The sequence below is a fragment of the Musca domestica genome, unplaced genomic scaffold (assembly GCF_030504385.1).
Source record: "Musca domestica strain aabys unplaced genomic scaffold, Musca_domestica.polishedcontigs.V.1.1 2, whole genome shotgun sequence".
In the NCBI taxonomy this organism is placed as follows: domain Eukaryota; kingdom Metazoa; phylum Arthropoda; class Insecta; order Diptera; family Muscidae; genus Musca; species Musca domestica.
In genome coordinates this window covers 13,810,251-13,817,905 of record NW_026712249.1, presented here as the reverse complement: position 1 = coordinate 13,817,905, position 7,655 = coordinate 13,810,251, and positions in this window count along the sequence as shown.

Here is a 7,655-nt window from a genome sequence, read left to right as displayed (position 1 = left end):
CTCACTTTCTTCGGTGGCGCGTGCTGAGTGTAATGGTGCTGACTCCAGTTGAAATGTCCAAGGTCTGTGGCCAAAATTTTTGCGTGCCCAAGGCTTTAATACACCTTCCAGAATATTTTCGCTATAATATTCGGCATTTATTCTGATGCTACGGTCGATTGATACGAGTGGAGAACGACCATCGACTGTTATGGCGGCCCACACGAGCACCATGGCCGGCGTTTGAGTTCTGTTGGCCAACCGAAGGTGCACATTTCAGCTGACCTCTTTGGCAAGTAAACACGATTATTTTGTTTGTTTACAAAATTCTGGACAACGAATGTTTTCTCATCGGAGCGGAGAAAACCAAATCCGGCAGTTCACCACTTTCAACCAAGCGAAGCAACTCTTTAGCTCTTTTGAGTCTATTTTCTTTCTGTTGCGGTGTAAGTTCTTGCACTTTTTGGAATTTCAATGGCTTTACCCCGAGTTCATTATTCAATATTTGCCGAATGGAATATTGCGATATGTTCAACTCACGAGCCATTTTCCGGCCACTGCGACGCGGGTTTCGATCAAGTCTCTTCTTTACTTTTCGAACCATTTCTGCTGATGTTGCTGTTTTCTTCCGTCCACTTCCTTGACGTTGGGCAACTCTACCAGTATCATGGTAACGAGCGATGGTACGAGACACAAATGATTTATTCACATTTAAATGCTGGACTGCTCTAACGATAGTCACTTGTGGTTTTCCAGTCAAATATGAGGAAATCACATTATCACGCTTATCAATTCCATCACGAATAACTTTTTTTCTGGAAAATTCTGAGCATAATGTTTTTGTACGCTTGTAAAAAATATAATGAGCTGTCACTGGAATAATTTTAAGAGCTGTCGAACGAGTGGCTTAGAAATGACAACAGTCTGAAGTTGGTTGCAGTTTTTTCATCTCAATCTGTATCTGGAAGCTGAGTTGGAGCAGCAAAAAAATGGGAATCTTAGGTTAAGAAGGAGGTTAAGGTTATAAAATGAAAGGCATGTAAAAATGTGCTTGATAAGCCACGGGAAGCAAGACTGCTATCAAGAGAAGAGCAAAGAAGGAAACGCGGTGTATATCGGTGCCTTACTGAAAGAATGCGAATACTTGTTTGTCGAGGATTATAATTATGGCAATTGTTCCATGTATGAAATAAACAAATATGATAAATCAGCAGCTAAAGAAGGCATCGAGGAAGCGGAAAAAAGAGTAGCAAGACAAAGTAAAAAAGATTAGTATTGATCGGGAATACTCATTGAAACAACCACGTTTAAAAGACAGCTGCAACGAGCTAGCCCCGGATGCAAAAATAAAAATTTACTATTTGGATGATCGCATTAAGTCACCAAGAATTTTTAAGGCCTTGAAGTTGAATCCCTGCAAAATAGATAAGGCTGGAAATACATAAAGCGCATATTTGGCTGGCTTATGTCATCGGGTGGCTTCTTCGTAAATGAACAAAGGAGTTTTAGGTTGACCTAGTTCGATTTTGGCCATAGGCTCTTTTGTTCATTTCCGAAGAAGCCAGCCAAATAAGCGCCTTATGTATTCCCAGCTTAAGATTAATAGTGTGGTTGCGATTAGGTTAAGTTAGATTGGTTTTTGTAGTACTTAAGAAAAATATTTTTGAATAAAACCAAAATTTAATCTACACCCGGAAATTACATTTACATATTTATTGTGATTTCTTAATTATCAGGGTTAGCTTGAATAAATATTATTCGGTTAATAGAGAATGGTAAACTTTCAACGCCATCACTTAAAAAATGTATGTAAACGTGCTATAAAAAGCAAAATAAGTTAGGGTGACCTAGTTCGAATTTGACGCATAATTGGAACCATTGTAGAAGAATACAGGTAGTCGCAGCGACACAGCTGCTGGGACAATGAAATGTCAGATGAATTTTGAAATTGAAATTTTTGAATGAAAAGCTATTCAAATTCGTTAAAATTGTTGAAAATGCATATTATAACAACCCCCGCTTGGCGTCGTATGAGAAAACATATAAAAATATGCTTATTTTTGAAAAAACATTTAAAAAAATGGATATATCAATGTTTCTAAGCGTTGATGCATCTACCTATATTCTTCTACCATGATTGGAACTAGGAAGCCAATCGCGAAAAATCTCTTATAAGGTTTAACCCGGGTAGACATTTTGTATGTAAATGCGCTATAATAGCCAAAATAAGTTTTATATATCATTAGTCGTCTTTTTTTACTTTTTTCAACGATTATCTGGTGTTAATCGTTTATGACTCCCATATCATTTTACCCAAGTCTATTTCGCCAAGGAAAAAAACTCTGCAATTCCATTAGGGATATCCACACTACCTGCAGTGCAATAAAATACACACTAATACGCAAAGCAATGGTTATTTCTTCCATCCGGATATGTGCATTGCCACTTCCATATTCAAAGGAAGTCTGTTCTACACATTTTCTTAGTGTTAATGGTTTAAATACATTTTATTAAGTCATAAAAAATACCCATTTGGGCGCCATTCCCACAGCAACAAGAAGAGCTTATGAAAAAAAAAAAAAAAAAAAAAAACAAAATAAAATGAAGTCTTCCAGCAGAAGTAGAGTACTCTATCCCAACACAACCATCAGGTGGTAACATCCCTTTCCCATCGTTATTATTTTGATTTTCGTGGGGAAATAAACGTCAATACATGGCAGAACTCCTGCCGAAGGTAAAATGTTGCCATATTATTTATCAATGTGGAAATTCGACGTGGTTCTAAAATGAATTTTAATAATTGTCTCCACTAACATATCATGACACACACGGAAAACTGCTTCGCTTACCCACCTTCAGAGCGGGATTATTTCAAGAATTGGACCATATTTTATTTCAGCAAAATTCTCACAATGGCAACACTGCCACATGCAATTCCTCCGGCAGTTTGGTGCTGTTTATTTTCCGTTCTTCCTTCGTAAATATTTACGTGTGCATTAAGCTGAAAGGAGGGAAAAAACTCCGGATTATTGTTTTATTATTTCATAATGTAAATAGATTTTACCGGTACATAAGCGTACATACATTTACATTGTACCGTTTGCATTCCAGTCGTTGTGTTTGCTTTTTTATTTTGCCGTGCAAATTTACTCCTCCATTGTCTACAAGTTGACTGGATTGCCGACTGGCTGACTGACTGTAGTGCAGTGCACTGCACTGCATAACTCCAGAAACCCCTTTGTTAATGTTTACGACCTTTAAATGCAATCATTTCGAGCGGAAATTCTCTTTTCATAAGCATTTGTTTTATTTTTGTGTGTGTTTTAGTTCTGGGCACAACAGCTGTCTGGAATTATGGAAGACGACCTGTAAAGGAGTTTAAGTTTTTTTAACAAAAGAAATTAAAGATTTAAAGAATTTGAAGGTATCATCCCAATCAGTAATTTCTTTTATAAATGTCTATCATTGCGAGAATCAAATCTATGGCTGTTCTGGAGTGCAAGACTGCCCTGGAAAAGGTAAAGTCGTTTGTCAAGCTCTGTTGGGTTCCTGGACAATGCAACATATCTGGCAATGAATCTGCCGATGAATTGGCCAGACGTGGATCTGCGTCAGTAGATCTAGAGATTGAGATCTCAGTGAAGCCACCTTTATGCCACTTCTTTCAAGTACTTCATAATCACTATCTTGGGAGATTTCAACAGAACTGGCTATCTGGAAGGGGATGTAACATCTCCAAAAAGATTTGGCCAGTGAACTCAGAAAAGAGATCACGGTCACTTACATCCATGACGAAGTTGGACCTGAAGCTGGTGGTGGGTGTAATTAAAGGTCATTGCAACATAAAGGCCATGACTTTAAAATGGGGAGGTGACGACACTGAATACTGCAACCTTTGCCAAGATGAGGAAGAAACAGAAACGGTGGAACACTTACTCTGTCACTGCCCTACCCTGGTCGGAGTAAGACATAGGCTTCTAGGTAAGCAAATTCTGTCCGATTTGTCATGCCTCTCCGAAACCGAGCCAGTAGTTATTCTTCAGTTAGCCAGAAGACTAAAATGGCTAAGGACGACACGTGACTACACCATGGATGCAAACCCAATAACTCTTTTATTTCCTATCCATTCTACTCTAACCTCCAAACCTTTTCAGTTTAATTTTTTCTAAATTAGGATGATCACAATGGGCCAATACGTCTCCGAGTGGAGTGGTTGTTGTTTTTACACAACCACACATCCTTTAACCTAACCTAAACCCTTAAGGTGGAAATACTAATGCGCTTATCTGGCTGGCTTCTTCGGAAATGAACAAAGGGACCTAGGGCCAAAATCGAATTAAGTCAACTTAAAACTCCTTTGTTCATCTACGAAGAAGCCAGCCAAATATACGCTGTATGCATTTCCATCCTTAATCATAAACCCAAAAGAAAAGTTACAACCTGGATAACACGCTCTCCACTCCCGAGCTTAACAAAAAATCCTACGAAAATCAACATCCACACATACCAGGGACGTTGTAGAATTACAACAGAAAAACAACATAGAAAACAGCAACATCAGCAGAAATTGTTCGAAAAGTAAAGAAGCGACTTGATCGAAACCCGCGTCACAGTGGCCGAAAAATGGCAATATTCCATTCGGCAAATATTGAAAAATGAGCTCGGGGTAAAGCCATTGAAATTCCAAAAAGTGCAGGAACTTACACCGCAACAGAAAATAGATTCAACGGAGCTAAAGAGTTGCTTCGCTTGGCCGAAAGTGGTAAACTGCCGAACTTGGTTTTCTCCGATGAGAAAACCTTCGTTGTCCAGCAGTTTGTAAACAAACAAAATGATCAGCGCCGGCCATGGGGATGATGTGGGCCGCCATAACAGCCGATGGTCGCTCTCCACTCATATTAATCGACCGTGGCTTCAGAATAAATGTCGAATACTATCGCGAAAATATTCTGGGGTGTGTATAAAAGCCTCGGGCACGCAAACATTTTGGCCGAAGACCTTGGACATTTCAACAGGACTTACAAACCATCGCACTCAACAGCCGACACCCAATAATGGTTACAAAATGAGGTTCCTCGCTTCATTTCCAGCGCACAATGGCCACCAAAACCTCCGGATACCAATCCGTTGGACTATTGTGTCTAGAGTATTTTGCAAAGCATTGTTGGCACTAAAAAATAACAAAGTGTCGACCACCTCAAGCAAGCGCTTCGCTGGGAATGGGTCAAAATACCGCAGAGCAACATTAGGGCAGCGTGTGACGGTTTCATTGGCCGTTTTTTGTTACGGAAATTCATCTCGATGTATTTTCTGTTCTGCCTTCTGTAATTGTGCCATGGTAGAAGAATACAGGTAGTCGCATCGATACAGCTGCTGAGACAATGGCCTGTCTAACCAATTTTCGAAATGAAATTTTTAAAGGAAAAATTTTCTAACCTTTTGGCGGCGAAGGGTAAAACGTATGTAACTCAACTTATTTTTGGAGAAACATTACAGAAATATTGAAAAGCGTTGATGCATCTACCTGTATTATTCTACCATCAATTGTGCTAAGCCTGCACCTAAAAGTACGTTTACATAGTAAATCTTTAATAGGGTTAAACGTCAAAATTGGCCGATCAAAATAAATGTAGCGTATATCCCATGGTAGAAGAATACAGCTAGTCGCATCGACACAGCTGCTGGGATAATGAACTGTCAAACCGATTTTGAAATAGAAAATTTTGAATGAAAAATTTTTACATTTGTAAAAATTTTTGTAAAATGCATTTATAGCAACAAACAAACAAACTTACACTACTTATTTTCGAAAAAAATATTCAAGATTGTTGACATATCAATATTCCCAAGCTTTGATGCACCCATGGTACGATAAAAAGGTAGAGTAGAGTTACCAGCTGATTAGAATTTTTTTCTGAGTGTGCACGACTTCTGCCAATTTTGCGTATGTATTATTGTTTTGAAAAATGAAAACAAATTATTTTCAAAATCAATAGTTGTGTTCCAGAACCTGCAAATTAGTACTAATTAGCACTAATTCTGCTACAACGCGTTCCCGTACTCCAAAAACTAGCAAAACTTGCAGCTCTCTCGAGAAAAAAATGGCGCTGAGTGGTGCACATTTCTGTTTGTTTGATCTACATGAATTTGGCCGAGCAGAAATGAGCATATTGTAAATTTGACATTTAATTGGCAGGGCTAACAAGGTTGAAAAATGTATTGATACATTTCAATAAAGAAAATGATCAACTTGAAAACTAAAGGAAAAACTAATATTTGTCGTGCAAAAAAACAAAAGAGAAAATATGGAGCAACTGATGTATTCACTTTTGGATGATTCCAGCAGTGAAGAGGACTGGCTCAATGAGGAATCAGATTATAAATTATTAATTTTAACTTATCGTCTTTAATACTCATTTTTTAAATGTTGGCACCCTTTTCAGTAAGGTTTCACCAGTCCGATTTAGGCTGTTTACTTTTGGAATTTTGACATTTTATCGCATTTCTGCTAATTTTCCGTTCCCTTATTTTTTGAGCAAACCTAAATGAGAATGACATTTCGAACTGTTCTCTCTTCTGCTAGTTTTACTACTAAAAAAGTACTAGAACACAACTAATGATTGGAAGAGACTTAAATTGCGGGGCGCTCATTAATGATATTAACCAGATTTGCCACGGAATTGAAAAATTGAACACTTAGGATCATATATTTGAGAGAACATTCAGATATTTCATTCATCTTTCGCGATATTTGACTCAATTTAAAAATGAACAAAAAATATCAAATAAATGAAAACAACTTGTTGGATATATTTTGAAAAATTCTGACAGGAAGCGGGCATAGCCTCAGGGCTGTATTTCTATAATTTTACGAAGCTGTTCTACCTCCTTATTGTACCATGGATGCACCTACCCATGGTACAATAAAAAGGTAAGGTAGAGCTAACAGCTGATTACAATTTTTTATAAGTGTGCAATAAAAAGTATAGCCATGATATTGAAAGATTGAAAAAGTAGGATCACATTATTGAGAGAAAAATCCAGACATATTATTCTTTTTTTGCGGTATTTAACTCATTTTAAAAATGAGGAAAAATATGAAAAAAAATGAAAACAATAATTTTGGATGAGTCTGACAGGAAGCGGGCGTAACCTCAGGGCTGTATTTTTGTAGCTTTACGAAGCTGTTCTACCTCCTTATTGTACCATGCATCTACTTATATTCTTCTACCATGGTATGTCCATAGTCAAATTTAGAGTACGTTTAGACTTCTTAATCCATTTCATTTCTTTAAATTATCAATTCCATGGCGTATACGTCATATGAATGGTAAATATTTGACGTATACGCTATGGGATTGATACTTGAGATCGTGTAAATTTTGTAATATATTCACTGAAAATTTATTTCTTAATTTTGGTAAATACGTAAACAAGTTTTTGCAGTAGATCTGTTTCAGAACTGCAAGAATGTAAAAGTTTTTACTACGATAACTGATTTTTACTTTATGACATCTAAAAAAAATAGTAAAAATAGAAGATTCTTGCAGGTTGTGGGACAGACCAATAGTTTCCAATATTAATTGATTTAAACCGCTAAGGCTATATGCAAATTTTTAAAAAGGTGTATGGAATAGAATTTTGTAAGCACATTTTTGGAATTTTCAAACTTTTAT